Source organism: Rhipicephalus microplus, unplaced genomic scaffold, assembly GCF_043290135.1.
Source record: "Rhipicephalus microplus isolate Deutch F79 unplaced genomic scaffold, USDA_Rmic scaffold_62, whole genome shotgun sequence".
Classification (NCBI taxonomy): domain Eukaryota; kingdom Metazoa; phylum Arthropoda; class Arachnida; order Ixodida; family Ixodidae; genus Rhipicephalus; species Rhipicephalus microplus.
Genome location: NW_027464635.1, coordinates 1,531,197 through 1,557,884, shown reverse-complemented (window position 1 = coordinate 1,557,884; position 26,688 = coordinate 1,531,197). Strand labels below are relative to the sequence as shown.

At 46.2% G+C, this 26,688-nt stretch overlaps 25 non-coding genes across 25 annotated transcripts; all 25 read left to right on the top strand.

The window, feature by feature from the left end:
* Positions 1–315: 315 nt before the first annotated feature.
* Positions 316–389, top strand: TRNAT-AGU (transfer RNA threonine (anticodon AGU)). Its single transcript has one exon. It is a non-coding gene; the product is annotated as a tRNA-Thr (tRNA).
* Positions 390–985: 596 nt separating this feature from the next.
* TRNAA-AGC (transfer RNA alanine (anticodon AGC)) lies at positions 986–1,059 on the top strand. Its single transcript has one exon. It is a non-coding gene; the product is annotated as a tRNA-Ala (tRNA).
* Positions 1,060–2,999: 1,940 nt separating this feature from the next.
* On the top strand, positions 3,000–3,073 carry TRNAT-AGU (transfer RNA threonine (anticodon AGU)). Its single transcript has one exon. It is a non-coding gene; the product is annotated as a tRNA-Thr (tRNA).
* Positions 3,074–3,510: 437 nt separating this feature from the next.
* On the top strand, positions 3,511–3,584 carry TRNAA-AGC (transfer RNA alanine (anticodon AGC)). The gene has a single exon. It is a non-coding gene; the product is annotated as a tRNA-Ala (tRNA).
* A 1,786-nt stretch (positions 3,585–5,370) lies between these two features.
* On the top strand, positions 5,371–5,444 carry TRNAA-AGC (transfer RNA alanine (anticodon AGC)). Its single transcript has one exon. It is a non-coding gene; the product is annotated as a tRNA-Ala (tRNA).
* A 2,638-nt stretch (positions 5,445–8,082) lies between these two features.
* On the top strand, positions 8,083–8,156 carry TRNAA-AGC (transfer RNA alanine (anticodon AGC)). Its single transcript has one exon. It is a non-coding gene; the product is annotated as a tRNA-Ala (tRNA).
* A 1,453-nt stretch (positions 8,157–9,609) lies between these two features.
* TRNAT-AGU (transfer RNA threonine (anticodon AGU)) lies at positions 9,610–9,683 on the top strand. The gene has a single exon. It is a non-coding gene; the product is annotated as a tRNA-Thr (tRNA).
* A 95-nt stretch (positions 9,684–9,778) lies between these two features.
* Positions 9,779–9,852, top strand: TRNAT-AGU (transfer RNA threonine (anticodon AGU)). Its single transcript has one exon. It is a non-coding gene; the product is annotated as a tRNA-Thr (tRNA).
* A 604-nt stretch (positions 9,853–10,456) lies between these two features.
* TRNAA-AGC (transfer RNA alanine (anticodon AGC)) lies at positions 10,457–10,530 on the top strand. The gene has a single exon. It is a non-coding gene; the product is annotated as a tRNA-Ala (tRNA).
* A 946-nt stretch (positions 10,531–11,476) lies between these two features.
* Positions 11,477–11,550, top strand: TRNAT-AGU (transfer RNA threonine (anticodon AGU)). Its single transcript has one exon. It is a non-coding gene; the product is annotated as a tRNA-Thr (tRNA).
* Positions 11,551–14,014: 2,464 nt separating this feature from the next.
* On the top strand, positions 14,015–14,088 carry TRNAT-AGU (transfer RNA threonine (anticodon AGU)). The gene has a single exon. It is a non-coding gene; the product is annotated as a tRNA-Thr (tRNA).
* Positions 14,089–15,027: 939 nt separating this feature from the next.
* Positions 15,028–15,101, top strand: TRNAT-AGU (transfer RNA threonine (anticodon AGU)). Its single transcript has one exon. It is a non-coding gene; the product is annotated as a tRNA-Thr (tRNA).
* A 264-nt stretch (positions 15,102–15,365) lies between these two features.
* On the top strand, positions 15,366–15,439 carry TRNAT-AGU (transfer RNA threonine (anticodon AGU)). The gene has a single exon. It is a non-coding gene; the product is annotated as a tRNA-Thr (tRNA).
* A 942-nt stretch (positions 15,440–16,381) lies between these two features.
* On the top strand, positions 16,382–16,455 carry TRNAT-AGU (transfer RNA threonine (anticodon AGU)). Its single transcript has one exon. It is a non-coding gene; the product is annotated as a tRNA-Thr (tRNA).
* Positions 16,456–17,398: 943 nt separating this feature from the next.
* TRNAT-AGU (transfer RNA threonine (anticodon AGU)) lies at positions 17,399–17,472 on the top strand. Its single transcript has one exon. It is a non-coding gene; the product is annotated as a tRNA-Thr (tRNA).
* A 1,447-nt stretch (positions 17,473–18,919) lies between these two features.
* On the top strand, positions 18,920–18,993 carry TRNAA-AGC (transfer RNA alanine (anticodon AGC)). The gene has a single exon. It is a non-coding gene; the product is annotated as a tRNA-Ala (tRNA).
* Positions 18,994–19,264: 271 nt separating this feature from the next.
* TRNAT-AGU (transfer RNA threonine (anticodon AGU)) lies at positions 19,265–19,338 on the top strand. The gene has a single exon. It is a non-coding gene; the product is annotated as a tRNA-Thr (tRNA).
* A 434-nt stretch (positions 19,339–19,772) lies between these two features.
* On the top strand, positions 19,773–19,846 carry TRNAT-AGU (transfer RNA threonine (anticodon AGU)). The gene has a single exon. It is a non-coding gene; the product is annotated as a tRNA-Thr (tRNA).
* A 939-nt stretch (positions 19,847–20,785) lies between these two features.
* Positions 20,786–20,859, top strand: TRNAT-AGU (transfer RNA threonine (anticodon AGU)). The gene has a single exon. It is a non-coding gene; the product is annotated as a tRNA-Thr (tRNA).
* Positions 20,860–21,123: 264 nt separating this feature from the next.
* Positions 21,124–21,197, top strand: TRNAT-AGU (transfer RNA threonine (anticodon AGU)). The gene has a single exon. It is a non-coding gene; the product is annotated as a tRNA-Thr (tRNA).
* Positions 21,198–22,139: 942 nt separating this feature from the next.
* TRNAT-AGU (transfer RNA threonine (anticodon AGU)) lies at positions 22,140–22,213 on the top strand. Its single transcript has one exon. It is a non-coding gene; the product is annotated as a tRNA-Thr (tRNA).
* Positions 22,214–23,156: 943 nt separating this feature from the next.
* TRNAT-AGU (transfer RNA threonine (anticodon AGU)) lies at positions 23,157–23,230 on the top strand. Its single transcript has one exon. It is a non-coding gene; the product is annotated as a tRNA-Thr (tRNA).
* A 1,447-nt stretch (positions 23,231–24,677) lies between these two features.
* On the top strand, positions 24,678–24,751 carry TRNAA-AGC (transfer RNA alanine (anticodon AGC)). Its single transcript has one exon. It is a non-coding gene; the product is annotated as a tRNA-Ala (tRNA).
* Positions 24,752–25,192: 441 nt separating this feature from the next.
* TRNAT-AGU (transfer RNA threonine (anticodon AGU)) lies at positions 25,193–25,266 on the top strand. The gene has a single exon. It is a non-coding gene; the product is annotated as a tRNA-Thr (tRNA).
* Positions 25,267–26,037: 771 nt separating this feature from the next.
* On the top strand, positions 26,038–26,111 carry TRNAT-AGU (transfer RNA threonine (anticodon AGU)). The gene has a single exon. It is a non-coding gene; the product is annotated as a tRNA-Thr (tRNA).
* The last annotated feature ends 577 nt before the right edge of the window (positions 26,112–26,688 follow it).

The following is a 26,688-nucleotide window of genomic DNA, read 5'->3' as shown; positions in this document are numbered from 1 at the left end:
AGCGCCTGTCTAGTAAACAGGAGATCGTGAGTTCGAATCTCACCGGTGCCTCAAGAGTCAAGACAAACGGTTCTCTAGTTTTTTGTTTTCGAAGTTTAGTTCGAAATACTTCTGATGGTGTCACTGCCTGAACAAGACGCTGCGCAGGCGCCGTGGCTTAGTTGGTTAAAGCGCATGTCTAGTAAACAGGAGATCATTAATTCGAATCTCACCGGTGCCACGAGAGTCAAGACAAACGTCTGTCTAGTTTTTTGTTTTCGAAGTTTAGTTCTAAATGCTTCTGATGGTGTCACTGCCTGAACAAGACGCTGTGCAGGCGCCGTGGCTTAGTCGGTTAAAGCGCCTGTCTAGTTAACAGGAGATCGTGAGTTCGAATCTCACCGGTGCCTCGAGAGTCAAGACAAACCTCTCTCTAGTTTTTTGTTTTCTTCGAAATACTTCTGATGGTGTCACTGCCTGAACAAGACGCTGCACAAGCGCCGTGGCTTAGTTGCTTAAAGCGCCTGTCTAGTAAACAGGAGATCGTGAGTTCGAATCTCACCGGTGCCTCGAGGGTCAAGAGAAACCTCTCTCCAGTTTTTTTTTGTTTTCGAAGTTTAGTTCGAAATACTTCTGATGCTGTCCCTGCCTGAACAAGACGCTGCACAAGCGCCGTGGCTTAGTTGGTTAAAGCGCCTGTCTAGTAAACAGCAGATCGTGAGTTCGAATCTCACCGGTGCCTCGGGAGTCAAGACTAACGTCTCTCTAGTTTTTTGTTTTCGAAGTTTAGTTCGAAATACTTCTGATGGTGTCACTGCCTGAACAAGATGCTGCGCAGGCGCCGTGGCTTAGTTGGTTAAAGCGCATGTCTAGTAAACAGGAGATCATTAGTTCGAATCTCACCGGTGCCACGAGAGTCAAGACAAACGTCTGTCTAGTTTTTTGTTTTTAAAGTTTAGTTCTAAATGCTTCTGATGGTGTCACTGCCTGAACAAGACGCTGCACAGGCGCCGTGGCTTAGTTGGTTAAAGCGCCTGTCTAGCAAACAAGAGATCGTGAGTTCGAATCTCACCGGTGCCTCGAGAGTCAAGACTAACGTCTATTCTGATTTTTTTTTGTTTTCGAAGTATTGTTCGAAATACTTCCAATGGTGTCACTGCCTGAACAAGACGCTGCGCAGACGCCGTGGCTTATTTGGTTAAATTTCCTGTCTAGTAAACCGGAGATCGTGAGTTCGAATCTCACCGGTGCCTCGAGGGTCAAGACAAACTTCTCTCTAGTTTTTTGTTTTCGAAGTTTATTTCGAAGTACTTCTGATGGTGTCACTGCCTGAACAAGACGCTGCACAAGCGCCTGTCTGGTAAACAGGAGATCGCGAGTTCGAATCTCACCGGTGCCTCGCGAGTCAAGACAAACCTCTCTCCAGTTTTTTTTTGTTTTCGAAGTTTAGTTCGAAATACTTCTGATGCTGTCCCTGCCTGAACAAGACGCTGCACAAGCGCCGTGGCTTAGTTGGTTAAAGCGCCTGTCAAGTAAACAGCAGATCGTGAGTTCGAATCTCACCGGTGCCTCGGGAGTCAAGACTAACGTCTCTCTAGTTTTTTGTTTTCGAAGCTTAGTTCGAAATACTTCTGATGGTGTCACTGCCTGAACAAGATGCTGCGCAGGCGCCGTGGCTTAGTTGGTTAAAGCGCATGTCTAGTAAACAGGAGATCATTAGTTCGAATCTCCCCGGTGCCTCGAGAATCAAGACTAACGGCTCTCTAGTTTTTTTTTGTTTTCGAAGTATTGTTCAAAATACTTCTAATGGTGTCATTGCCTGAACAAGACGCTGCGCAGGCGCCGTGGCTTATTTGGTTAAAGCGCCTGTCTAGTAAACTGGAGATCGTGAGTTCGAATCTCACCGGTGCCTCGAGAGTCAAGACAAACGTCTCTCTACTTTTTGTTTTCGTAGTTTATTTCGAAATTTTTCTGATGGTGTCACTGCCTGAACAAGACGCCGCGCAGGCGCCGTGGCTTAGTTGGTTAAAGCGCCTTTCTAGTAAACAGGAGATCATGAGTTCGAATCTCACTGGTGCCTCGAGAGTCAAGACAAACGTCTCTCTAGTTTTTTGTTTTCGAAGTTTAGTTCGAAATAATTCTGATGGTGTCACTGCCTGAACGAGACGCTGCGCAGGTGCTGTGGCTTAGTTAGTTAAAGCGCCTGTCTAGTAAAAGGAAAAGCGTGAGTTCGAATCTCACCTGTGCCTCGAGAGTCAAGACAAACGTCTCTCCAGTTTTTTGTTGTCGAAGTTTAGTTCGAAATAATTCTGATGGTGTCACTGCCTGAACAAGACGCTGCGTAGGCACTGTGGCTTAGTTAGTTAAAGCGCCTGTCTAGTGAAAGGAAGATCGATAGTTTGAATCTCACCTGTGCCTCGAGAGTCAAGACAAACGTCTCTGAAGTTTTTTGTTTTCGAAGTTTTGTTCGAAGTACTTCTGATAGTGTCACTGACTGAACAAGGCGCTGGGCAGGCGCCGTGGCTTAGTTAGTTAAAGCGCCTGTCTAGTAAACAGGAAATCGTGGGTTCGAATCTCACCGGTGCCTCGAGAGTCAAGACAAACGGTTCTCTAGTTTTTTGTTTTCGAAGTTTTGTTCGAAATACTTCTGATGGTGTCACTGACTGAACAAGGCGCTGCGCAGGCGCCGTGCCTTAGTTAGTTAAAGCGCCTGTCTAGTAAACAGGAGATCGTGAGTTCGAATCTCACCGGTGCCTCAAGAGTCAAGACAAACGGTTCTCTAGTTTTTTGTTTTCGAAGTTTAGTTCGAAATCCTTCTGATGGTGTCACTGCCTGAACAAGACGCTGCGCAGGCGCCGTGGCTTAGTTGGTTAAAGCGCATGTCTAGTAAACAGGAGATCATTGATTCGAATCTCACCGGTGCCACGAGAGTCAAGACAAACGTCTGTCTAGTTTTTTGTTTTCGAAGTTTAGTTCTAAATGCTTCTGATGGTGTAACTGCCTGAACAAGACGCTGCGCAGGCGCCGTGGCTTAGTTGGTTAAAGCGCCTGTCTAGTTAACAGGAGATCGTGAGTTCGAATCTCACCGGTGCCTCGAGAGTCAAGACAAACCTCTCTCTAGTTTTTTGTTTTCGAAGTTTAGTTCGAAATACTTCTGATGGTGTCACTGCCTGAACAAGACGCTGCACAAGCGCCGTGGCTTAGTTGCTTAAAGCGCCTGTCTAGTAAACAGGAGATCGTGAGTTCGAATCTCACCGGTGCCTCGAGGGTCAAGACAAACCTCTCTCCAGTTTTTTTTTTGTTTTCGAAGTTTAGTTCGAAATACTTCTGATGCTGTCCCTGCCTGAACAAGACGCTGCACAAGCGCCGTGGCTTAGTTGGTTAAAGCGCCTGCCTAGTAAACAGCAGATCGTGAGTTCGAATCTCACCGGTGCCTCGGGAGTCAAGACTAACGTCTCTCTAGTTTTTTGTTTTCGAAGTTTAGTTCGAAATACTTCTGATGGTGTCACTGCCTGAACAAGATGCTGCGCAGGCGCCGTGGCTCAGTTGGTTAAAGCGCCTGTCTAGCAAACAGGAGATCGTGAGTTCGAATCTCACCGGTGCCTCGAGAATCAAGACTAACGGCTCTCAAGTTTTTTTTTGTTTTCGAAGTATTGTTCAAAATACTTCTAATGGTGTCACTGCCTGAACAAGACGCTGCGCAGACGCCGTGGCTTATTTGGTTAAATTTCCTGTCAAGTAAACCGGAGATCGTGAGTTCGAATCTCACCGGTGCCTCGAGAGTCAAGACAAACTTCTCTCTAGTTTTTTGTTTTCGAAGTTTATTTCGAAGTACTTCTGATGGTGTCACTGCCTGAACAAGACGCTGCGCAGGTGCTGTGGCATAGTTAGTTAAAGCGCCTGTCTAGTGAAAGGAAAAGCGTGAGTTCGAATCTCACCTGTGCCTCGAGAGTCAAGACAAACGTCTCAAATTTTTTGTTTTCGAAGTTTAGTTCGAAATATTTCTGATGGTGTCACTGCCTGAACAAGACGCTGCGCAGGCGCCGTGGCTTAGTTACTTAAAGCGCCTGTCTAGTAAACCGGAGATCGTGAGTTCGAATCTCACCGGTGCCTCGAGAGTCAAGACAAACGGTTCTCTAGTTTTTTGTTTTCGAAGTTTTGTTCGAAATACTTCTGATGGTGTCACTGACTGAACAAGGCGCTGCGCAGGCGCCGTGCCTTAGTTAGTTAAAGCGCCTGTCTAGTAAACAGGAGATCGTGAGTTCGAATCTCACTGGTGCCTCGAGAGTCAAGACAAACGTCTCTCTAGTTTTTTGTTTTCGAAGTTTAGTTCGAAATAATTCTGATGGTGTCACTGCCTGAACAAGACGCTGCGCAGGTGCTGTGGCATAGTTAGTTAAAGCGCCTGTCTAGTAAAAGGAAAAGCGTGAGTTCGAATCTCACCTGTGCCTCGAGAGTCAAGACAAACGTCTCTCAAATTTTTTGTTTTCGAAGTTTAGTTCGAAATATTTCTGATGGTGTCACTGCCTGAACAAGACGCTGCGCAGGCGCCGTGGCTTAGTTAGTTAAAGCGCCTGTCTAGTAAACCGGAGATCGTGAGTTCGAATCTCACCGGTGCCTCGAGAATCAAGACTAACGGCTCTCTAGTTTTTTTTTGTTTTCGAAGTATTGTTCAAAATACTTCTAATGGTGTCACTGCCTGAACAAGACGCTGCGCAGGCGCCGTGGCTTATTTGGTTAAAGCGCCTGTCTAGTAAACTGGAGATCGTGAGTTCGAATCTCACCGGTGCCTCGAGAGTCAAGACAAACGTCTCTACTTTTTGTTTTCGTAGTTTATTTCGAAATTTTTCTGATGGTGTCACTGCCTGAACAAGACGTCGCGCAGGCGCCGTGGCTTAGTTGGTTAAAGCGCCTTTCTAGTAAACAGGAGATCATGAGTTCGAATCTCATTGGTGCCTCGAGAGTCAAGACAAACGTCTCTCTAGTTTTTTGTTGTCGAAGTTTAGTTCGAAATAATTCTGATGGTGTCACTGCCTGAACAAGACGCTGCGCAGGCACTGTGGCTTAGTTAGTTAAAGCGCCTGTCTAGTAAAAGGAAAAGCGTGAGTTCGAATCTCACCTGTGCCTCGAGAGTCAAGACAAACGTCTCTCAAATTTTTTGTTTTCGAAGTTTAGTTCGAAATATTTCTGATGGTGTCACTGCCTGAACAAGACGCTGCGCAGGCGCCGTGGCTCAGTTAGTTAAAGCGCCTGTCTAGTAAACCGGAGATCGTGAGCTCGAATCTCACCGGTGCCTCGAGAGTCAAGACAAACGTCTCTCTAGTTCTTTGTTTTCGAAGATTAGTTCGAAATACTTCTGATGGTGTCACTGCCTGAACAAGACGCTGCGCAGGCGCCTTGGCTTAGTTGGTTAAAGCGCCTGTCTAGCAAACAGGAGATCGTGAGTTCGAATCTCACCGGTGCCTCGAGAGTCAAGACTAACGTCTCTTCTGATTTTTTTTGTTTTCGAAGTATTGTTCGAAATACTTCCAATGGTGTCACTGCCTGAACAAGACGCTGCGCAGACGCCGTGGCTTATTTGGTTAAATTTCCTGTCTAGTAAACCGGAGATCGTGAGTTCGAATCTCACCGGTGCCTCGAGAGTCAAGACAAACTTCTCTCTAGTTTTTTGTTTTCGAAGTTTATTTCGAAGTACTTCTGATGGTGTCACTGCCTGAACAAGACGCTGCACAAGCGCCGTGGCTTAGTTGGTTAAAGCGCCTGTCTAGTAAACAGGAGATCGCGAGTTCGAATCTCACTGGTGCCTCGAGAGTCAAGACAAACCTCTCTCCAGTTTTTTTTTGTTTTCGAAGTTTAGTTCGAAATACTTCTGATGCTGTCCCTGCCTGAACAAGACGCTGCACAAGCGCCGTGGCTTAGTTGGTTAAAGCGCCTGTCTAGTAAACAGCAGATCGTGAGTTCGAATCTCACCGGTGCCTCGGGAGTCAAGACTAACGTCTCTCTAGTTTTTTGTTTTCGAAGCTTAGTTCGAAATACTTCTGATGGTGTCACTGCCTGAACAAGATGCTGCGCAGGCGCCGTGGCTTAGTTGGTTAAAGCGCATGTCTAGTAAACAGGAGATCATTAGTTCGAATCTCACCGGTGCCTCGAGAATCAAGACTAACGGCTCTCTAGTTTTTTTTGTTTTCGAAGTATTGTTCAAAATACTTCTAATGGTGTCATTGCCTGAACAAGACGCTGCGCAGGCGCCGTGGCTTATTTGGTTAAAGCGCCTGTCTAGTAAACTGGAGATCGTGAGTTCGAATCTCACCGGTGCCTCGAGAGTCAAGACAAACGTCTCTCTACTTTTTGTTTTCGTAGTTTATTTCGAAATTTTTCTGATGGTGTCACTGCCTGAACAAGACGCCGCGCAGGCGCCGTGGCTTAGTTGGTTAAAGCGCCTTTCTAGTAAACAGGAGATCATGAGTTCGAATCTCACTGGTGCCTCGAGAGTCAAGACAAACGTCTCTCTAGTTTTTTGTTTTCGAAGTTTAGTTCGAAATAATTCTGATGGTGTCACTGCCTGAACGAGACGCTGCGCAGGTGCTGTGGCTTAGTTAGTTAAAGTGCCTGTCTAGTAAAAGGAAAAGCGTGAGTTCGAATCTCACCTGTGCCTCGAGAGTCAAGACAAACGTCTCTCCAGTTTTTTGTTGTCGAAGTTTAGTTCGAAATAATTCTGATGGTGTCACTGCCTGAACAAGACGCTGCGTAGACACTGTGGCTTAGTTAGTTAAAGCGCCTGTCTAGTGAAAGGAAGATCGATAGTTTGAATCTCACCTGTGCCTCGAGAGTCAAGACAAACGTCTCTGAAGTTTTTTGTTTTCGAAGTTTTGTTCGAAGTACTTCTGATAGTGTCACTGACTGAACAAGGCGCTGGGCAGGCGCCGTGGCTTAGTTAGTTAAAGCGCCTGTCTAGTAAACAGGAAATCGTGGGTTCGAATCTCACCGGTGCCTCGAGAGTCAAGACAAATGGTTCTCTAGTTTTTTGTTTTCGAAGTTTTGTTCGAAATACTTCTGATGGTGTCACTGACTGAACAAGGCGCTGCGCAGGTGCCGTGCCTTAGTTAGTTAAAGCGCCTGTCTAGTAAACAGGAGATCGTGAGTTCGAATCTCACCGGTGCCTCAAGAGTCAAGACAAACGGTTCTCTAGTTTTTTGTTTTCGAAGTTTAGTTCGAAATACTTCTGATGGTGTCACTGCCTGAACAAGGCGCTGCGCAGGCGCCGTGGCTTAGTTGGTTAAAGCGCATGTCTAGTAAACAGGAGATCATTGATTCGAATCTCACCGGTGCCACGAGAGTCAAGACAAACGTCTGTCTAGTTTTTTGTTTTCGAAGTTTAGTTCTAAATGCTTCTGATGGTGTCACTGCCTGAACAAGACGCTGCGCAGGCGCCGTGGCTTAGTTGGTTAAAGCGCCTGTCTAGTTAACCGGAGATCGTGAGTTCGAATCTCACCGGTGCCTCGAGAGTCAAGACAAACCTCTCTCTAGTTTTTTGTTTTCGAAGTTTAGTTCGAAATACTTCTGATGGTGTCACTGCCTGAACAAGACGCTGCACAAGCGCCGTGGCTTAGTTGCTTAAAGCGCCTGTCTAGTAAACAGGAGATCGTGAGTTCGAATCTCACCGGTGCCTCGAGGGTCAAGACAAACCTCTCTCCAGTTTTTTTGTTTTCGAAGTTCAGTTCGAAATACTTCTGATGCTGTCCCTGCCTGAACAAGACGCTGCACAAGCGCCGTGGCTTAGTTGGTTAAAGAGCCTGCCTAGTAAACAGCAGATCGTGAGTTCGAATCTCACCGGTGCCTCGGGAGTCAAGACTAACGTCTCTCTAGTTTTTTGTTTTCGAAGTTTAGTTCGAAATACTTCTGATGGTGTCACTGCCTGAACAAGATGCTGCGCAGGCGCCGTGGCTTAGTTGGTTAAAGCGCATGTCTAGTAAACAGGAGATCATTAGTTCGAATCTCACCGGTGCCACGAGAGTCAAGACAAACGTCTGTCTAGTTTTTTGTTTTTAAAGTTTAGTTCTAAATGCTTCTGATGGTGTCACTGTCTGAACAAGACGCTGCACAGGCGCCGTGGCTTAGTTGGTTAAAGCGCCTGTCTAGCAAACAGGAGATCGTGAGTTCGAATCTCACCGGTGCCTCGAGAATCAAGACTAACGGCTCTCAAGTTTTTTTTTGTTTTCGAAGTATTGTTCAAAATACTTCTAATGGTGTCACTGCCTGAACAAGACGCTGCGCAGACGCCGTGGCTTATTTGGTTAAATTTCCCGTCTAGTAAACCGGAGATCGTGAGTTCGAATCTCACCGGTGCCTCGAGAGTCAAGACAAACTTCTCTCTAGTTTTTTGTTTTCGAAGTTTATTTCGAAGTACTTCTGATGGTGTCACTGCCTGAACAAGACGCTGCACAAGCGCCGTGGCTTAGTTGGTTAAAGCGCCTGTCTAGTAAACAGGAGATCGCGAGTTCGAATCTCACCGGTGCCTCGAGAGTCAAGACAAACCTCTCTCCAGTTTTTTTTGTTTTCGAAGTTTAGTTCGAAATACTTCTGATGCTGTCCCTGCCTGAACAAGACGCTGCACAAGCGCCGTGGCTTAGTTGGTTAAAGCGCCTGTCTAGTAAACAGCAGATCGTGAGTTCTAATCTCACCGGTGCCTCGAGAGTCAAGACAAACGTCTCTCTAGTTTTTTGTTTTCGAAGTTTAGTTCGAAATACTTCTGATGGTGTCACTGCCTGAACAAGATGCTGCGCAGGCGCCGTGGCTTAGTTGGTTAAAGCGCATGTCTAGTAAACAGGAGATCATTAGTTCGAATCTCACCGGTGCCTCGAGAATCAAGACTAACGGCTCTCTAGTTTTTTTTGTTTTCGAAGTATTGTTCAAAATACTTCTAATGATGTCATTGCCTGAACAAGACGCTGCGCAGGCGCCGTGGCTTATTTGGTTAAAGCGCCTGTCTAGTAAACTGGAGATCGTGAGTTCGAATCTCACCGGTGCCTCGAGAGTCAAGACAAACGTCTCTCTACTTTTTGTTTTCGTAGTTTATTTCGAAATTTTTCTGATGGTGTCACTGCCTGAACAAGACGCCGCGCAGGCGCCGTGGCTTAGTTGGTTAAAGCGCCTGTCTAGTAAACTGGAGATCATGAGTTTCAATCTCACTGGTGCCTCGAGAGTCAAGACAAACGTCTCTCTAGTTTTTTGTTTTCGAAGTTTAGTTCGAAATAATTCTGATGGTGTCACTGCCTGAACAAGACGCTGCGCAGGTGCTGTGGCTTAGTTAGTTAAAGCGCCTGTCTAGTAAAAGGAAAAGCGTGAGTTCGAATCTCACCTGTGCCTCGAGAGTCAAGACAAACGTCTCTCAAATTTTTTGTTTTCGAAGTTTAGATCGAAATATTTCTGATGGTGTCACTGCCTGAACAAGACGCTGCGTAGGCACTGTGGCTTAGTTAGTTAAAGCGCCTGTCTAGTGAAAGGAAGATCGATAGTTTGAATCTCACCTGTGCCTCGAGAGTCAAGACAAACGTCTCTGAAGTTTTTTGTTTTCGAAGTTTTGTTCGAAATACTTCTGATGGTGGCACTGACTGAACAAGGCGCTGCGCAGGCGCCGTGCCTTAGTTGGTTAAAGCGCCTGTCTAGTAAACAGGAGATCGTGAGTTCGAATCTCACCGGTGCCTCAAGAGTCAAGACAAACGGTTCTCTAGTTTTTTGTTTTCGAAGTTTATTTGGAAATACTTCTGATGGTGTCACTGCCTGAACAAGACGCTGCGCAGGCGCCGTGGCTTAGTTGGTTAAAGCGCCTGTCTAGTAAACAGGAGATCGTGAGTTCGAATCTCACCGGTGCCTCGAGAGTCAAGACAAACCTCTCTCTAGTTTTTTGTTTTCGAAGTTTAGTTCGAAATACTTCTGATGGTGTCACTGCCTGAACAAGACGCTGCACAAGCGCCGTGGCTTAGTTGCTTAAAGCGCCTGTCTAGTAAACAGGAGATCGTGAGTTCGAATCTCACCGGTGCCTCGAGGGTCAAGACAAACCTCTCTCCAGTTTTTTTTGTTTTCGAAGTTTAGTTCGAAATACTTCTGATGCTGTCCCTGCCTGAACAAGACGCTGCACAAGCGCCGTGGCTTAGTTGGTTAAAGCGCCTGCCTAGTAAACAGCAGATCGTGAGTTCGAATCTCACCGGTGCGTCGGGAGTCAAGACTAACGTCTCTCTAGTTTTTTGTTTTCGAAGTTTAGTTCGAAATACTTCTGATGGTGTCACTGCCTGAACAAGATGCTGCGCAGGCGCCGTGGCTTAGTTGGTTAAAGCGCATGTCTAGTGAACAGGAGATCATTAGTTCGAATCTCACCGGTGCCACGAGAGTCAAGACAAACGTCTGTCTAGTTTTTTGTTTTTAAAGTTTACTTCTAAATGCTTCTGATGGTGTCACTGTCTGAACAAAATGCTGCACAGGCGCCGTGGCTTAGTTGGTTAAAGCGCCTGTCTAGCAAACAGGAGATCGTGAGTTCGAATCTCACCGGTGCCTCGAGAATCAAGACTAACGGCTCTCAAGTTTTTTTTTGTTTTCGAAGTATTGTTCAAAATACTTCTAATGGTGTCACTGCCTGAACAAGACGCTGCGCAGACGCCGTGGCTTATTTGGTTAAATTTCCCGTCTAGTAAACCGAAGATCGTGAGTTCGAATCTCACCGGTGCCTCGAGAGTCAAGACAAACTTCTCTCTAGTTTTTTGTTTTCGAAGTTTATTTCGAAGTACTTCTGATAGTGTCACTGCCTGAACAAGACGCTGCACAAGCGCCGTGGCTTAGTTGGTTAAAGCGCCTGTCTAGTAAACAGGAGATCGCGAGTTCCAATCTCACCGGTGCCTCGAGAGTCAAGACAAACCTCTCTCCAGTTTTTTTTGTTTTCGAAGTTTAGTTCGAAATACTTCTGATGCTGTCCCTGCCTGAACAAGACGCTGCACAAGCGCCGTGGCTTAGTTGGTTAAAGCGCCTGTCTAGTAAACAGCAGATCGTGAGTTCGAATCTCACCGGTGCCTCGAGAGTCAAGACAAACGTCTCTCTAGTTTTTTGTTTTCGAAGTTTAGTTCGAAATACTTCTGATGGTGTCACTGCCTGAACAAGATGCTGCGCAGGCGCCGTGGCTTAGTTGGATAAAGCGCATGTCTAGTAAACAGGAGATCATTAGTTCGAATCTCACCGGTGCCTCGAGAATCAAGACTAACGGCTCTCTAGTTTTTTTTGTTTTCGAAGTATTGTTCAAAATACTTCTAATGGTGTCATTGCCTGAACAAGACGCTGCGCAGGCGCCGTGGCTTATTTGGTTAAAGCGCCTGTCTAGTAAACTGGAGATCGTGAGTTCGAATCTCACCGGTGCCTCGAAAGTCAAGACAAACGTCTCTCTACTTTTTGTTTTCGTAGTTTATTTCGAAATTTTTCTGATGGTGTCACTGCCTGAACAAGACGCCGTGCAGGCGCCGTGGTTTAGTTGGTTAAAGCGCCTGTCTAGTAAACTGGAGATCGTGAGTTCGAATCTCACCGGTGCCTCGAGAGTCAAGACAAACGTCTCTCTACTTTTTGTTTTCGTAGTTTATTTCGAAATTTTTCTGCTGGTGTCACTGCCTGAACAAGACGCCGCGCAGGCGCTGTGGCTTAGTTGGTTAAAGCGCCTTTCTAGTAAACAGGAGATCATGAGTTCGAATCTCACTGGTGCCTCGAGAGTCAAGACAAACGTCTCTCTAGTTTTTTGTTTTCGAAGTTTAGTTCGAAATAATTCTGATGGTGTCACTGCCTGAACAAGACGCTGCGCAGGTGCTGTGGCTTAGTTAGTTAAAGCGCCTGTCTAGTAAAAGGAAAAGCGTGAGTTCGAATCTCACCTGTGCCTCGAGAGTCAAGACAAACGTCTCTCAAATTTTTTGTTTTCGAAGTTTAGATCGAAATATTTCTGATGGTGTCACTGCCTGAACAAGACGCTGCGCAGGCGCCGTGGCTTAGTTAGTTAAAGCGCCTGTCTAGTAAACCGGAGATCGTGAGTTCGAATCTCACCGGTGCCTCGAGAGTCATGACAAACGTCTCTCTAGTTCTTTGTTTTCGAAGATTAGTTCGAAATACTTCTGATGGTGTCACTGCCTGAACAAGACGCTGCGCAGGAGCCGTGGCTTAGTTGGTTAAAGCGCCTGTCTAGTAAGCAGGAGATCATGTGTTCGAATCTCATCGGTGCCTCGAGAGTCAAGACAAACGTATCTCTAGTTTTTTTGTTTTCGAAGTTTAGTTCGAAATACTTCTGATAGTGTCACTGCCTGAACAAGACTCTGCAGAAGCGCCGTGGCTTAGTTGGTTAAAGAGCCTGTCTAGTAAACAGCAGATCGTGAGTTCGAATGTCACCGGTGCCTCGAGAGTCAAGACAAACGTCTCTCTAGTTTTTTGTTTTCGAAGTTCAGTTCGAAATACTTCTGATGGTGTCACTGTCTGAACAAGACGCTGCGCAGGCGCCGTGGCTTAGTTAGTTAAAGCGCCTGTCATGTAAACCGGAGATCGTGAGTTCGAATCTCACCGGTGCCTCGAGAGTCAAGACTAACCTCTGTCTAGTTTTTTTTGTTTTCGAAGTTTAGTTCGAAATACTTCTGATGCTGTCACTGCCTGAACAAGACGCTGCACAAGCGCCGTGGCTTAGTTGGTTAAAGCGCCTGTCTAGTAAACAGCAGATCGTGAGTTTGAATCTCACCTGTGCCTCGAGAGTCAAGACAAACGTCTCTGAAGTTTTTTGTTTTCGAAGTTTTGTTCGAAGTACCTCTCATAGTGTCACTGACTGAACAAGGCGCTGGGCAGGCGCCGTGGCTTAGTTAGTTAAAGCGCCTGTCTAGTAAACAGGAAATCGTGGGTTCGAATCTCACCGGTGCCTCGAGAGTCAAGACAAACGGTTCTCTAGTTTTTTGTTTTCGAAGTTTTGTTCGAAATACTTCTGATGGTGTCACTGACTGAACAAGGCGCTGCGCAGGCGCCGTGCCTTAGTTAGTTAAAGCGCCTGTCTAGTAAACAGGAGATCGTGAGTTCGAATCTCACCGGTGCCTCAAGAGTCAAGACAAACGGTTCTCTAGTTTTTTGTTTTCGAAGTTTAGTTCGAAATACTTCTGATGGTGTCACTGCCTGAACAAGACGCTGCGCAGGCGCCGTGGCTTAGTTGGTTAAAGCGCATGTCTAGTAAACAGGAGATCATTAATTCGAATCTCACCGGTGCCACGAGAGTCAAGACAAACGTCTATCTAGTTTTTTGTTTTCGAAGTTTAGTTCTAAATGCTTCTGATGGTGTCACTGCCTGAACAAGACGCTGCGCAGGCGCCGTGGCTTAGTTAGTTAAAGCGCCTGTCTAGTTAACAGGAGATCGTGAGTTCGAATCTCACCGGTGCCTCGAGAGTCAAGACAAACCTCTCTCTAGTTTTTTGTTTTCGAAGTTTAGTTCGAAATACTTCTGATGGTGTCACTGCCTGGACAAGACGCTGCACAAGCGCCGTGGCTTAGTTGCTTAAAGCGCCTGTCTAGTAAACAGGAGATCGTGAGTTCGAATCTCACCGGTGCCTCGAGAGTCAAGACAAACGTCTCTCTAGTTTTTTGTTTTCGAAGTTTAGTTCGAAATACTTCTGATGGTGTCACTGCCTGAACAAGATGCTGCGCAGGCGCCGTGGCTTAGTTGGTTAAAGCGCATGTCTAGTAAACAGGAGATCATTAGTTCGAATCTCACCGGTGCCTCGAGAATCAAGACTAACGGCTCTCTATTTTTTTTTGTTTTCGAAGTATTGTTCAAAAAACTTCTAATGGTGTCATTGCCTGAACAAGACGCTGCGCAGGCGCCGTGGCTTATTTGGTTAAAGCGCCTGTCTAGTAAACTGGAGATCGTGAGTTCGAATCTCACCGGTGCCTCGAGAGTCAAGACAAACGTCTCTCTACTTTTTGTTTTCGTAGTTTATTTCGAAATTTTTCTGATGGTGTCACTGCCTGAACAAGACGCCGCGCAGGCGCCGTGGCTTAGTTGGTTAAAGCGCCTGTCTAGTAAACTGGAGATCGTGAGTTCGAATCTCACCGGTGCCTCGAGAGTCAAGACAAACATCTCTCTACTTTTTGTTTTCGTAGTTTATTTCGAAATTTTTCTGCTGGTGTCACTGCCTGAACAAGACGCCGCGCAGGCGCTGTGGCTTAGTTGGTTAAAGCGCCTTTCTAGTGAACAGGAGATCATGAGTTCGAATCTCACTGGTGCCTCGAGAGTCAAGACAAACGTCTCTCTAGTTTTTTGTTTTCGAAGTTTAGTTCGAAATAATTCTGATGGTGTCACTGCCTGAACAAGACGCTGCGCAGGTGCTGTGGCTTAGTTAGTTAAAGCGCCTGTCTAGTAAAAGGAAAAGCGTGAGTTCGAATCTCACCTGTGCCTCGAGAGTCAAGACAAACGTCTCTCAAATTTTTCGTTTTCGAAGTTTAGTTCGAAATATTTCTGATGGTGTCACTGCCTGAACAAGACGCTGCGCAGGCGCCGTGGCTTAGTTAGTTAAAGCGCCTGTCTAGTAAACCGGAGATCGTGAGTTCGAATCTCACCGGTGCCTCGAGAGTCATGACAAACGTCTCTCCAGTTTTTTGTTGTCGAAGTTTAGTTCGAAATAATTCTGATGGTGTCACTGCCTGAACAAGACGCTGCGTAGGCACTGTGGCTTAGTTAGTTAAAGCGCCTGTCTAGTGAAAGGAAGATCGATAGTTTGAATCTCACCTGTGCCTCGAGAGTCAAGACAAACGTCTCTGAAGTTTTTTGTTTTCGAAGTTTTGTTCGAAATACTTCTGATGGTGGCACTGACTGAACACGGCGCTGCACAGGCGCCGTGCCTTAGTTAGTTAAAGCGCCTGTCTAGTAAACAGGAGATCGTGAGTTCGAATCTCACCGGTGCCTCAAGAGTCAAGACAAACGGTTCTCTAGTTTTTTGTTTTCGAAGTTTATTTGGAAATACTTCTGATGGTGTCACTGCCTGAACAAGACGCTGCGCAGGCGCCGTGGCTTAGTTGGTTAAAGCGCCTGTCTAGTAAACAGGAGATCGTGAGTTCGAATCTCACCGGTGCCTCAAGAGTCAAGACAAACGGTTCTCTAGTTTTTTGTTTTCGAAGTTTAGTTCGAAATACTTCTGATGGTGTCACTGCCTGAACAAGGCGCTGCGCAGGCGCCGTGGCTTAGTTGGTTAAAGCGCATGTCTAGTAAACAGGAGATCATTGATTCGAATCTCACCGGTGCCTCAAGAGTCAAGACAAACGGTTCTCTAGTTTTTTGTTTTCGAAGTTTAGTTCTAAATGCTTCTGATAGTGTCACTGCCTGAACAAGACGCTGCGCAGGCGCCGTGGCTTAGTTGGTTAAAGCGCCTGTCTAGTTAACAGGAGATCGTGAGTTCGAATCTCACCGGTGCCTCGAGAGTCAAGACAAACCTCTCTCTAGTTTTTTGTTTTCGAAGTTTAGTTCGAAATACTTCTGATGGTGTCACTGCCTGAACAAGACGCTGCACAAGCGCCGTGGCTTAGTTGCTTAAAGCGCCTGTCTAGTAAACAGGAGATCGTGAGTTCGAATCTCACCGGTGCCTCGAGGGTCAAGACAAACCTCTCTCCAGTTTTTTTTGTTTTCGAAGTTTAGTTCGAAATACTTCTGATGCTGTCCCTGCCTGAACAAGACGCTGCACAAGCGCCGTGGCTTAGTTGGTTCAAGCACCTGCCTAGTAAACAGCAGATCGTGAGTTCGAATCTCACCGGTGCGTTGGGAGTCAAGTCTAACGTCTCTCTAGTTTTTTGTTTTCGAAGTTTAGTTCGAAATACTTCTGATGGTGTCACTGCCTGAACAAGACGCTGCGCAGGCGCCGTGGCTTAGTTGGTTAAAGCGCATGTCTAGTAAACAGGAGATCATTAATTCGAATCTCACCGGTGCCACGAGAGTCAAGACAAACGTCTGTCTAGTTTTTTGTTTTCGAAGTTTAGTTCTAAATGCTTCTGATGGTGTCACTGCCTGAACAAGACGCTGCGCAGGCGCCGTGGCTTAGTTAGTTAAAGCGCCTGTCTAGTTAACAGGAGATCGTGAGTTCGAATCTCACCGGTGCCTCGAGAGTCAAGACAAACCTCTCTCTAGTTTTTTGTTTTCGAAGTTTAGTTCGAAATACTTCTGATGGTGTCACTGCCTGAACAAGACGCTGCACAAGCGCCGTGGCTTAGTTGCTTAAAGCGCCTGTCTAGTAAACAGGAGATCGTGAGTTCGAATCTCACCGGTGCCTCGAGAGTCAAGACAAATGTCTCTCTAGTTTTTTGTTTTCGAAGTTTAGTTCGAAATACTTCTGATGGTGTCACTGCCTGAACAAGACGCTGCGCAGGCGCCGTGGCTTAGTTGGTTAAAGCGCCTGTCTAGTTAACAGGAGATCGTGAGTTCGAATCTCACCGGTGCCTCGAGAGTCAAGACAAACCTCTCTCTAGTTTTTTGTTTTCGAAGTTTAGTTCGAAATACTTCTGATGGTGTCACTGCCTGAACAAGACGCTGCACAAGCGCCGTGGCTTAGTTGCTTAAAGCGCCTGTCTAGTAAACAGGAGATCGTGAGTTCGAATCTCACCGGTGCCTCGAGAGTCAAGACAAACTTCTCTCTAGTTTTTTGTTTTCGAAGTTTATTTCGAAGTACTTCTGATAGTGTCATTGCCTGAACAAGACGCTGCACAAGCGCCGTGGCTTAGTTGGTTAAAGCGCCTGTCTAGTAAACAGGAGATCGCGAGTTCGAAACTCACCGGTGCCTCGAGAGTCAAGACAAACCTCTCTCCAGTTTTTTTTGTTTTCGAAGTTTAGTTCGAAATACTTCTGATGCTGTCCCTGCCTGAACAAGACGCTGCACAAGCGCCGTGGCTTAGTTGGTTAAAGCGCCTGTCTAGTAAACAGCAGATCGTGAGTTCGAATCTCACCGGTGCCTCGAGAGTCAAGACAAACGTCTCTCTAGTTTTTTGTTTTCGAAGTTTAGTTCGAAATACTTCTGATGGTGTCACTGCCTGAACAAGATGCTGCGCAGGCGCCGTGGCTTAGTTGGTTAAAGCGCATGTCTAGTAAACAGGAGATCATTAGTTCGAATCTCACCGGTGCCTCGAGAATCAAGACTAACGGCTCTCTAGTTTTTTTTGTTTTCGAAGTATTGTTCAAAATACTTCTAATGGTGTCATTGCCTGAACAAGACGCTGCGCAGGCGCCGTGGCTTATTTGGTTAAAGCGCCTGTCTAGTAAACTGGAGATCGTGAGTTCGAATCTCACCGGTGCCTCGAGAGTCAAGACAAACGTCTCTCTACTTTTTGTTTTCGTAGTTTATTTCGAAATTTTTCTGATGGTGTCACTGCCTGAACAAGACGCCGCGCAGGCGCCGTGGCTTAGTTGGTTAAAGCGCCTGTCTAGTAAATTGGAGATCGTGAGTTCGAATCTCACCGGTGCCTCGAGAGTCAAGACAAACGTCTCTCTACTTTTTGTTTTCGTAGTTTATTTCGAAATTTTTCTGCTGGTGTCACTGCCTGAACAAGACGCCGCGCAGGCGCTGTGGCTTAGTTGGTTAAAGCGCCTTTCTAGTAAACAGGAGATCATGAGTTCGAATCTCACTGGTGCCTCGAGAGTCAAGACAAACGTCTCTCTAGTTTTTTGTTTTCGAAGTTTAGTTCGAAATAATTCTGATGTTGTCACTGCCTGAACAAGACGCTGCGCAGGTGCTGTGGCTTAGTTAGTTAAAGCGCCTGTCTAGAAAAAGGAAAAGCGTGAGTTCGAATCTCACCTGTGCCTCGAGAGTCAAGACAAACGTCTCTCAAATTTTTTGTTTTCGAAGTTTAGTTCGAAATATTTCTGATGGTGTCACTGCCTGAACAAGACGCTGCGCAGGCGCCGTGGCTTAGTTAGTTAAAGCGCCTGTCTAGTAAACCGGAGATCGTGAGTTCGAATCTCACCGGTGCCTCGAGAGTCATGACAAACGTCTCTCTAGTTCTTTGTTTTCGAAGATTAGTTCGAAATACTTCTGATGGTGTCACTGCCTGAACAAGACGCTGCGCAGGAGCCGTGGCTTAGTTGGTTAAAGCGCCTGTCTAGTAAGCAGGAGATCATGAGTTCGAATCTCATCGGTGCCTCGAGAGTCAAGACAAACGTATCTCTAGTTTTTTGTTTTCGAAGTTTAGTTCCAAATACTTCTGATGGTGTCACTGCCTGAACAAGACGCTGCGCAGGCGCCGTGGATTAGTTAGTTAACGCGCCTGTCTAGTAAACAGGAGATCGTGAGTTTGAATCTCACCGGTGCCTCGAGAGTCAAGACAAACCTCTCTCTAGTTTTTTTGTTTTCGAAGTTTAGTTCGAAATACTTCTGATAGTGTCACTGCCTGAACAAGACTCTGCAGAAGCGCCGTGGCTTAGTTGGTTAAAGAGCCTGTCTAGTAAACAGCAGATCGTGAGTTCGAATGTCACCGGTGCCTCGAGAGTCAAGACAAACGTCTCTCTAGTTTTTTGTTTTCGAAGTTCAGTTCGAAATACTTCTGATGGTGTCACTGTCTGAACAAGACGCTGCACAGGCGCCGTGGCTTAGTTAGTTAAAGCGCCTGTCATGTAAACCGGAGATCGTGAGTTCGAATCTCACCGGTGCCTCGAGAGTCAAGACAAACGTCTCTCCAGTTTTTTGTTGTCGAAGTTTAGTTCGAAATAATTCTGATTGTGTCACTGCCTGAACAAGACGCTGCGTAGGCGCTGTGGCTTAGTTAGTTAAAGCGCCTGTCTAGTGAAAGGAAGATCGATAGTTTGAATCTCACCTGTGCCTCGAGAGTCAAGACAAACGTCTCTGAAGTTTTTTGTTTTGGAAGTTTCGTTCGAAGTACTTCTGATAGTGTCACTGACTGAACAAGGTGCTGCGCAGGCGCCTTGGCTTAGTTGGTTAAAGCGCCTGTCTAGCAAACAGGAGATCGTGAGTTCGAATCTCACCGGTGCCTCGAGAGTCAAGACTAACGTCTCTTCTGATTTTTTTTTGTTTTCGAAGTATTGTTCGAAATACTTCCAATGGTGTCACTGCCTGAACAAGACGCTGCGCAGACGCCGTGGCTTATTTGGTTAAATTTCCTGTCTAGTAAACCGGAGATCGTGAGTTCGAATCTCACCGGTGCCTCGAGAGTCAAGACTAACCTCTGTCTAGTTTTTTTTTGTTTTCGAAGTTTAGTTCGAAATACTTCTGATGCTGTCACTGCCTGAACAAGACGCTGCACAAGCGCCGTGGCTTAGTTGGTTAAAGCGCCTGTCTAGTAAACAGGAGATCGTGAGTTCGAATCTCACCGGTGCCTCGAGAGTCAAGACAAACGTCTCTCTAGTTTTTTGTTTTCGAAGTTTAGTTCGAAATACTTCTGATGGTGTCACTGCCTGAACAAGATGCTGCGCAGGCGCCGTGGCTTAGTTGGTTAAAGCGCATGTCTAGTAAACAGGAGATCATTAGTTCGAATCTCACCGGTGCCTCGAGAATCAAGACTAACGGCTCTCTATTTTTTTTTGTTTTCGAAGTATTGTTCAAAAAACTTCTAATGGTGTCATTGCCTGAACAAGACGCTGCGCAGGCGCCGTGGCTTATTTGGTTAAAGCGCCTGTCTAGTAAACTGGAGATCGTGAGTTCGAATCTCACCGGTGCCTCGAGAGTCAAGACAAACGTCTCTCTACTTTTTGTTTTCGTAGTTTATTTCGAAATTTTTCTGATGGTGTCACTGCCTGAACAAGACGCCGCGCAGGCGCCGTGGCTTAGTTGGTTAAAGCGCCTGTCTAGTAAACTGGAGATCGTGAGTTCGAATCTCACCGGTGCCTCGAGAGTCAAGACAAACATCTCTCTACTTTTTGTTTTCGTAGTTTATTTCGAAATTTTTCTGCTGGTGTCACTGCCTGAACAAGACGCCGCGCAGGCGCTGTGGCTTAGTTGGTTAAAGCGCCTTTCTAGTGAACAGGAGATCATGAGTTCGAATCTCACTGGTGCCTCGAGAGTCAAGACAAACGTCTCTCTAGTTTTTTGTTTTCGAAGTTTAGTTCGAAATAATTCTGATGGTGTCACTGCCTGAACAAGACGCTGCGCAGGTGCTGTGGCTTAGTTAGTTAAAGCGCCTGTCTAGTAAAAGGAAAAGCGTGAGTTCGAATCTCACCTGTGCCTCGAGAGTCAAGACAAACGTCTCTCAAATTTTTCGTTTTCGAAGTTTAGTTCGAAATATTTCTGATGGTGTCACTGCCTGAACAAGACGCTGCGCAGGCGCCGTGGCTTAGTTAGTTAAAGCGCCTGTCTAGTAAACCGGAGATCGTGAGTTCGAATCTCACCGGTGCCTCGAGAGTCATGACAAACGTCTCTCCAGTTTTTTGTTGTCGAAGTTTAGTTCGAAATAATTCTGATGGTGTCACTGCCTGAACAAGACGCTGCGTAGGCACTGTGGCTTAGTTAGTTAAAGCGCCTGTCTAGTGAAAGGAAGATCGATAGTTTGAATCTCACCTGTGCCTCGAGAGTCAAGACAAACGTCTCTGAAGTTTTTTGTTTTCGAAGTTTTGTTCGAAATACTTCTGATGGTGGCACTGACTGAACACGGCGCTGCACAGGCGCCGTGCCTTAGTTAGTTAAAGCGCCTGTCTAGTAAACAGGAGATCGTGAGTTCGAATCTCACCGGTGCCTCAAGAGTCAAGACAAACGGTTCTCTAGTTTTTTGTTTTCGAAGTTTATTTGGAAATACTTCTGATGGTGTCACTGCCTGAACAAGACGCTGCGCAGGCGCCGTGGCTTAGTTGGTTAAAGCGCCTGTCTAGTAAACAGGAGATCGTGAGTTCGAATCTCACCGGTGCCTCAAGAGTCAAGACAAACGGTTCTCTAGTTTTTTGTTTTCGAAGTTTAGTTCGAAATACTTCTGATGGTGTCACTGCCTGAACAAGGCGCTGCGCAGGCGCCGTGGCTTAGTTGGTTAAAGCGCATGTCTAGTAAACAGGAGATCATTGATTCGAATCTCACCGGTGCCTCAAGAGTCAAGACAAACGGTTCTCTAGTTTTTTGTTTTCGAAGTTTAGTTCTAAATGCTTCTGATAGTGTCACTGCCTGAACAAGACGCTGCGCAGGCGCCGTGGCTTAGTTGGTTAAAGCGCCTGTCTAGTTAACAGGAGATCGTGAGTTCGAATCTCACCGGTGCCTCGAGAGTCAAGACAAACCTCTCTCTAGTTTTTTGTTTTCGAAGTTTAGTTCGAAATACTTCTGATGGTGTCACTGCCTGAACAAGACGCTGCACAAGCGCCGTGGCTTAGTTGCTTAAAGCGCCTGTCTAGTAAACAGGAGATCGTGAGTTCGAATCTCACCGGTGCCTCGAGGGTCAAGACAAACCTCTCTCCAGTTTTTTTTGTTTTCGAAGTTTAGTTCGAAATACTTCTGATGCTGTCCCTGCCTGAACAAGACGCTGCACAAGCGCCGTGGCTTAGTTGGTTCAAGCACCTGCCTAGTAAACAGCAGATCGTGAGTTCGAATCTCACCGGTGCGTTGGGAGTCAAGTCTAACGTCTCTCTAGTTTTTTGTTTTCGAAGTTTAGTTCGAAATACTTCTGATGGTGTCACTGCCTGAACAAGACGCTGCGCAGGCGCCGTGGCTTAGTTGGTTAAAGCGCATGTCTAGTAAACAGGAGATCATTAATTCGAATCTCACCGGTGCCACGAGAGTCAAGACAAACGTCTGTCTAGTTTTTTGTTTTCGAAGTTTAGTTCTAAATGCTTCTGATGGTGTCACTGCCTGAACAAGACGCTGCGCAGGCGCCGTGGCTTAGTTAGTTAAAGCGCCTGTCTAGTTAACAGGAGATCGTGAGTTCGAATCTCACCGGTGCCTCGAGAGTCAAGACAAACCTCTCTCTAGTTTTTTGTTTTCGAAGTTTAGTTCGAAATACTTCTGATGGTGTCACTGCCTGAACAAGACGCTGCACAAGCGCCGTGGCTTAGTTGCTTAAAGCGCCTGTCTAGTAAACAGGAGATCGTGAGTTCGAATCTCACCGGTGCCTCGAGAGTCAAGACAAATGTCTCTCTAGTTTTTTGTTTTCGAAGTTTAGTTCGAAATACTTCTGATGGTGTCACTGCCTGAACAAGACGCTGCGCAGGCGCCGTGGCTTAGTTGGTTAAAGCGCCTGTCTAGTTAACAGGAGATCGTGAGTTCGAATCTCACCGGTGCCTCGAGAGTCAAGACAAACCTCTCTCTAGTTTTTTGTTTTCGAAGTTTAGTTCGAAATACTTCTGATGGTGTCACTGCCTGAACAAGACGCTGCACAAGCGCCGTGGCTTAGTTGCTTAAAGCGCCTGTCTAGTAAACAGGAGATCGTGAGTTCGAATCTCACCGGTGCCTCGAGAGTCAAGACAAACTTCTCTCTAGTTTTTTGTTTTCGAAGTTTATTTCGAAGTACTTCTGATAGTGTCATTGCCTGAACAAGACGCTGCACAAGCGCCGTGGCTTAGTTGGTTAAAGCGCCTGTCTAGTAAACAGGAGATCGCGAGTTCGAAACTCACCGGTGCCTCGAGAGTCAAGACAAACCTCTCTCCAGTTTTTTTTGTTTTCGAAGTTTAGTTCGAAATACTTCTGATGCTGTCCCTGCCTGAACAAGACGCTGCACAAGCGCCGTGGCTTAGTTGGTTAAAGCGCCTGTCTAGTAAACAGCAGATCGTGAGTTCGAATCTCACCGGTGCCTCGAGAGTCAAGACAAACGTCTCTCTAGTTTTTTGTTTTCGAAGTTTAGTTCGAAATACTTCTGATGGTGTCACTGCCTGAACAAGATGCTGCGCAGGCGCCGTGGCTTAGTTGGTTAAAGCGCATGTCTAGTAAACAGGAGATCATTAGTTCGAATCTCACCGGTGCCTCGAGAATCAAGACTAACGGCTCTCTAGTTTTTTTTGTTTTCGAAGTATTGTTCAAAATACTTCTAATGGTGTCATTGCCTGAACAAGACGCTGCGCAGGCGCCGTGGCTTATTTGGTTAAAGCGCCTGTCTAGTAAACTGGAGATCGTGAGTTCGAATCTCACCGGTGCCTCGAGAGTCAAGACAAACGTCTCTCTACTTTTTGTTTTCGTAGTTTATTTCGAAATTTTTCTGATGGTGTCACTGCCTGAACAAGACGCCGCGCAGGCGCCGTGGCTTAGTTGGTTAAAGCGCCTGTCTAGTAAATTGGAGATCGTGAGTTCGAATCTCACCGGTGCCTCGAGAGTCAAGACAAACGTCTCTCTACTTTTTGTTTTCGTAGTTTATTTCGAAATTTTTCTGCTGGTGTCACTGCCTGAACAAGACGCCGCGCAGGCGCTGTGGCTTAGTTGGTTAAAGCGCCTTTCTAGTAAACAGGAGATCATGAGTTCGAATCTCACTGGTGCCTCGAGAGTCAAGACAAACGTCTCTCTAGTTTTTTGTTTTCGAAGTTTAGTTCGAAATAATTCTGATGTTGTCACTGCCTGAACAAGACGCTGCGCAGGTGCTGTGGCTTAGTTAGTTAAAGCGCCTGTCTAGAAAAAGGAAAAGCGTGAGTTCGAATCTCACCTGTGCCTCGAGAGTCAAGACAAACGTCTCTCAAATTTTTTGTTTTCGAAGTTTAGTTCGAAATATTTCTGATGGTGTCACTGCCTGAACAAGACGCTGCGCAGGCGCCGTGGCTTAGTTAGTTAAAGCGCCTGTCTAGTAAACCGGAGATCGTGAGTTCGAATCTCACCGGTGCCTCGAGAGTCATGACAAACGTCTCTCTAGTTCTTTGTTTTCGAAGATTAGTTCGAAATACTTCTGATGGTGTCACTGCCTGAACAAGACGCTGCGCAGGAGCCGTGGCTTAGTTGGTTAAAGCGCCTGTCTAGTAAGCAGGAGATCATGAGTTCGAATCTCATCGGTGCCTCGAGAGTCAAGACAAACGTATCTCTAGTTTTTTGTTTTCGAAGTTTAGTTCCAAATACTTCTGATGGTGTCACTGCCTGAACAAGACGCTGCGCAGGCGCCGTGGATTAGTTAGTTAACGCGCCTGTCTAGTAAACAGGAGATCGTGAGTTTGAATCTCACCGGTGCCTCGAGAGTCAAGACAAACCTCTCTCTAGTTTTTTTGTTTTCGAAGTTTAGTTCGAAATACTTCTGATAGTGTCACTGCCTGAACAAGACTCTGCAGAAGCGCCGTGGCTTAGTTGGTTAAAGAGCCTGTCTAGTAAACAGCAGATCGTGAGTTCGAATGTCACCGGTGCCTCGAGAGTCAAGACAAACGTCTCTCTAGTTTTTTGTTTTCGAAGTTCAGTTCGAAATACTTCTGATGGTGTCACTGTCTGAACAAGACGCTGCACAGGCGCCGTGGCTTAGTTAGTTAAAGCGCCTGTCATGTAAACCGGAGATCGTGAGTTCGAATCTCACCGGTGCCTCGAGAGTCAAGACAAACGTCTCTCCAGTTTTTTGTTGTCGAAGTTTAGTTCGAAATAATTCTGATTGTGTCACTGCCTGAACAAGACGCTGCGTAGGCGCTGTGGCTTAGTTAGTTAAAGCGCCTGTCTAGTGAAAGGAAGATCGATAGTTTGAATCTCACCTGTGCCTCGAGAGTCAAGACAAACGTCTCTGAAGTTTTTTGTTTTGGAAGTTTCGTTCGAAGTACTTCTGATAGTGTCACTGACTGAACAAGGTGCTGCGCAGGCGCCTTGGCTTAGTTGGTTAAAGCGCCTGTCTAGCAAACAGGAGATCGTGAGTTCGAATCTCACCGGTGCCTCGAGAGTCAAGACTAACGTCTCTTCTGATTTTTTTTTGTTTTCGAAGTATTGTTCGAAATACTTCCAATGGTGTCACTGCCTGAACAAGACGCTGCGCAGACGCCGTGGCTTATTTGGTTAAATTTCCTGTCTAGTAAACCGGAGATCGTGAGTTCGAATCTCACCGGTGCCTCGAGAGTCAAGACTAACCTCTGTCTAGTTTTTTTTTGTTTTCGAAGTTTAGTTCGAAATACTTCTGATGCTGTCACTGCCTGAACAAGACGCTGCACAAGCGCCGTGGCTTAGTTGGTTAAAGCGCCTGTCTAGTAAACAGCAGATCGTGAGTTCGAATCTCACCGGTGCCTCGAAAGTCAAGACAAACGTCTCTCTAGTTTTTTTGTTTTCGAAGTTCAGTTCGAATTACTTCTGATGGTGTCACTGCCTGAACAAGACGCTGCGCAGGCGCCGTGGCTTAGTTGGTTAAAGCGCCTGTCTAGTAAACAGGAGGTCATGAGTTCGAATCTTACCGGTGCCTCGAGAGTCAAGACAAACGTCTCTCCAGTTTTTTGTTGTCGAAGTTTAGTTCGAAATAATTCTGATGGTGTCACTGCCTGAAAAAGACGCTGCGTAGGCACTGTGGCTTAGTTAGTTAAAGCGCCTGTCTAGTGAAAGGAAGATCGATAGTTTGAATCTCACCTGTGCCTCGAGAGTCAAGACAAACGTCTCTGAAGTTTTTTGTTTTCGAAGTTTTGTTCGAAGTACCTCTCATAGTGTCACTGACTGAACAAGGCGCTGGGCAGGCGCCGTGGCTTAGTTAGTTAAAGCGCCTGTCTAGTAAACAGGAAATCGTGGGTTCGAATCTCACCGGTGCCTCGAGAGTCAAGACAAACGGTTCTCTAGTTTTTTGTTTTCGAAGTTTTGTTCGAAATACTTCTGATGGTGTCACTGACTGAACAAGGCGCTGCGCAGGCGCCGTGCCTTAGTTAGTTAAAGCGCCTGTCTAGTGAACAGGAGATCGTGAGTTCGAATCTCACCGGTGCCTCAAGAGTCAAGACAAACGGTTCTCTAGTTTTTTGTTTTCGAAGTTTAGTTCGAAATACTTCTGATGGTGTCACTGCCTGAACAAGACGCTGCGCAGGCGCCGTGGCTTAGTTGGTTAAAGCGCATGTCTAGTAAACAGGAGATCATTAATTCGAATCTCACCGGTGCCACGAGAGTCAAGACAAACGTCTGTCTAGTTTTTTGTTTTCGAAGTTTAGTTCTAAATGCTTCTGATGGTGTCACTGCCTGAACAAGACGCTGCGCAGGCGCCGTGGCTTAGTCGGTTAAAGCGCCTGTCTAGTTAACAGGAGATCGTGAGTTCGAATCTCACCGGTGCCTCGAGAGTCAAGACAAACCTCTCTCTAGTTTTTTGTTTTCGAAGTTTAGTTCGAAATACTTCTGATGGTGTCACTGCCTGAACAAGACGCTGCACAAGCGCCGTGGCTTAGTTGCTTAAAGCGCCTGTATAGTAAACAGGAGATCGTGAGTTCGAATCTCACCGGTGCCTCGAGAGTCAAGACAAACCTCTCTCTAGTTTTTTTGTTTTCGAAGTTTAGTTCGAAATACTTCTGATAGTGTCACTGCCTGAACAAGACTCTGCAGAAGCGCCGTGGCTTAGTTGGTTAAAGAGCCTGTCTAGTAAACAGCAGATCGTGAGTTCGAATCTCACCGGTGCCTCGAGAGTCAAGACAAACGTCTCTCTAGTTTTTTGTTTTCGAAGTTCAGTTCGAAATACTTCTGATGGTGTCACTGTCTGAACAAGACGCTGCGCAGGCGCCGTGGCTTAGTTAGTTAAAGCGCCTGTCATGTAAACCGGAGATCGTGAGTTCGAATCTCACCGGTGCCTCGAGAGTCAAGACAAACGTCTCTCCAGTTTTTTGTTGTCGAAGTTTAGTTCGAAATAATTCTGATTGTG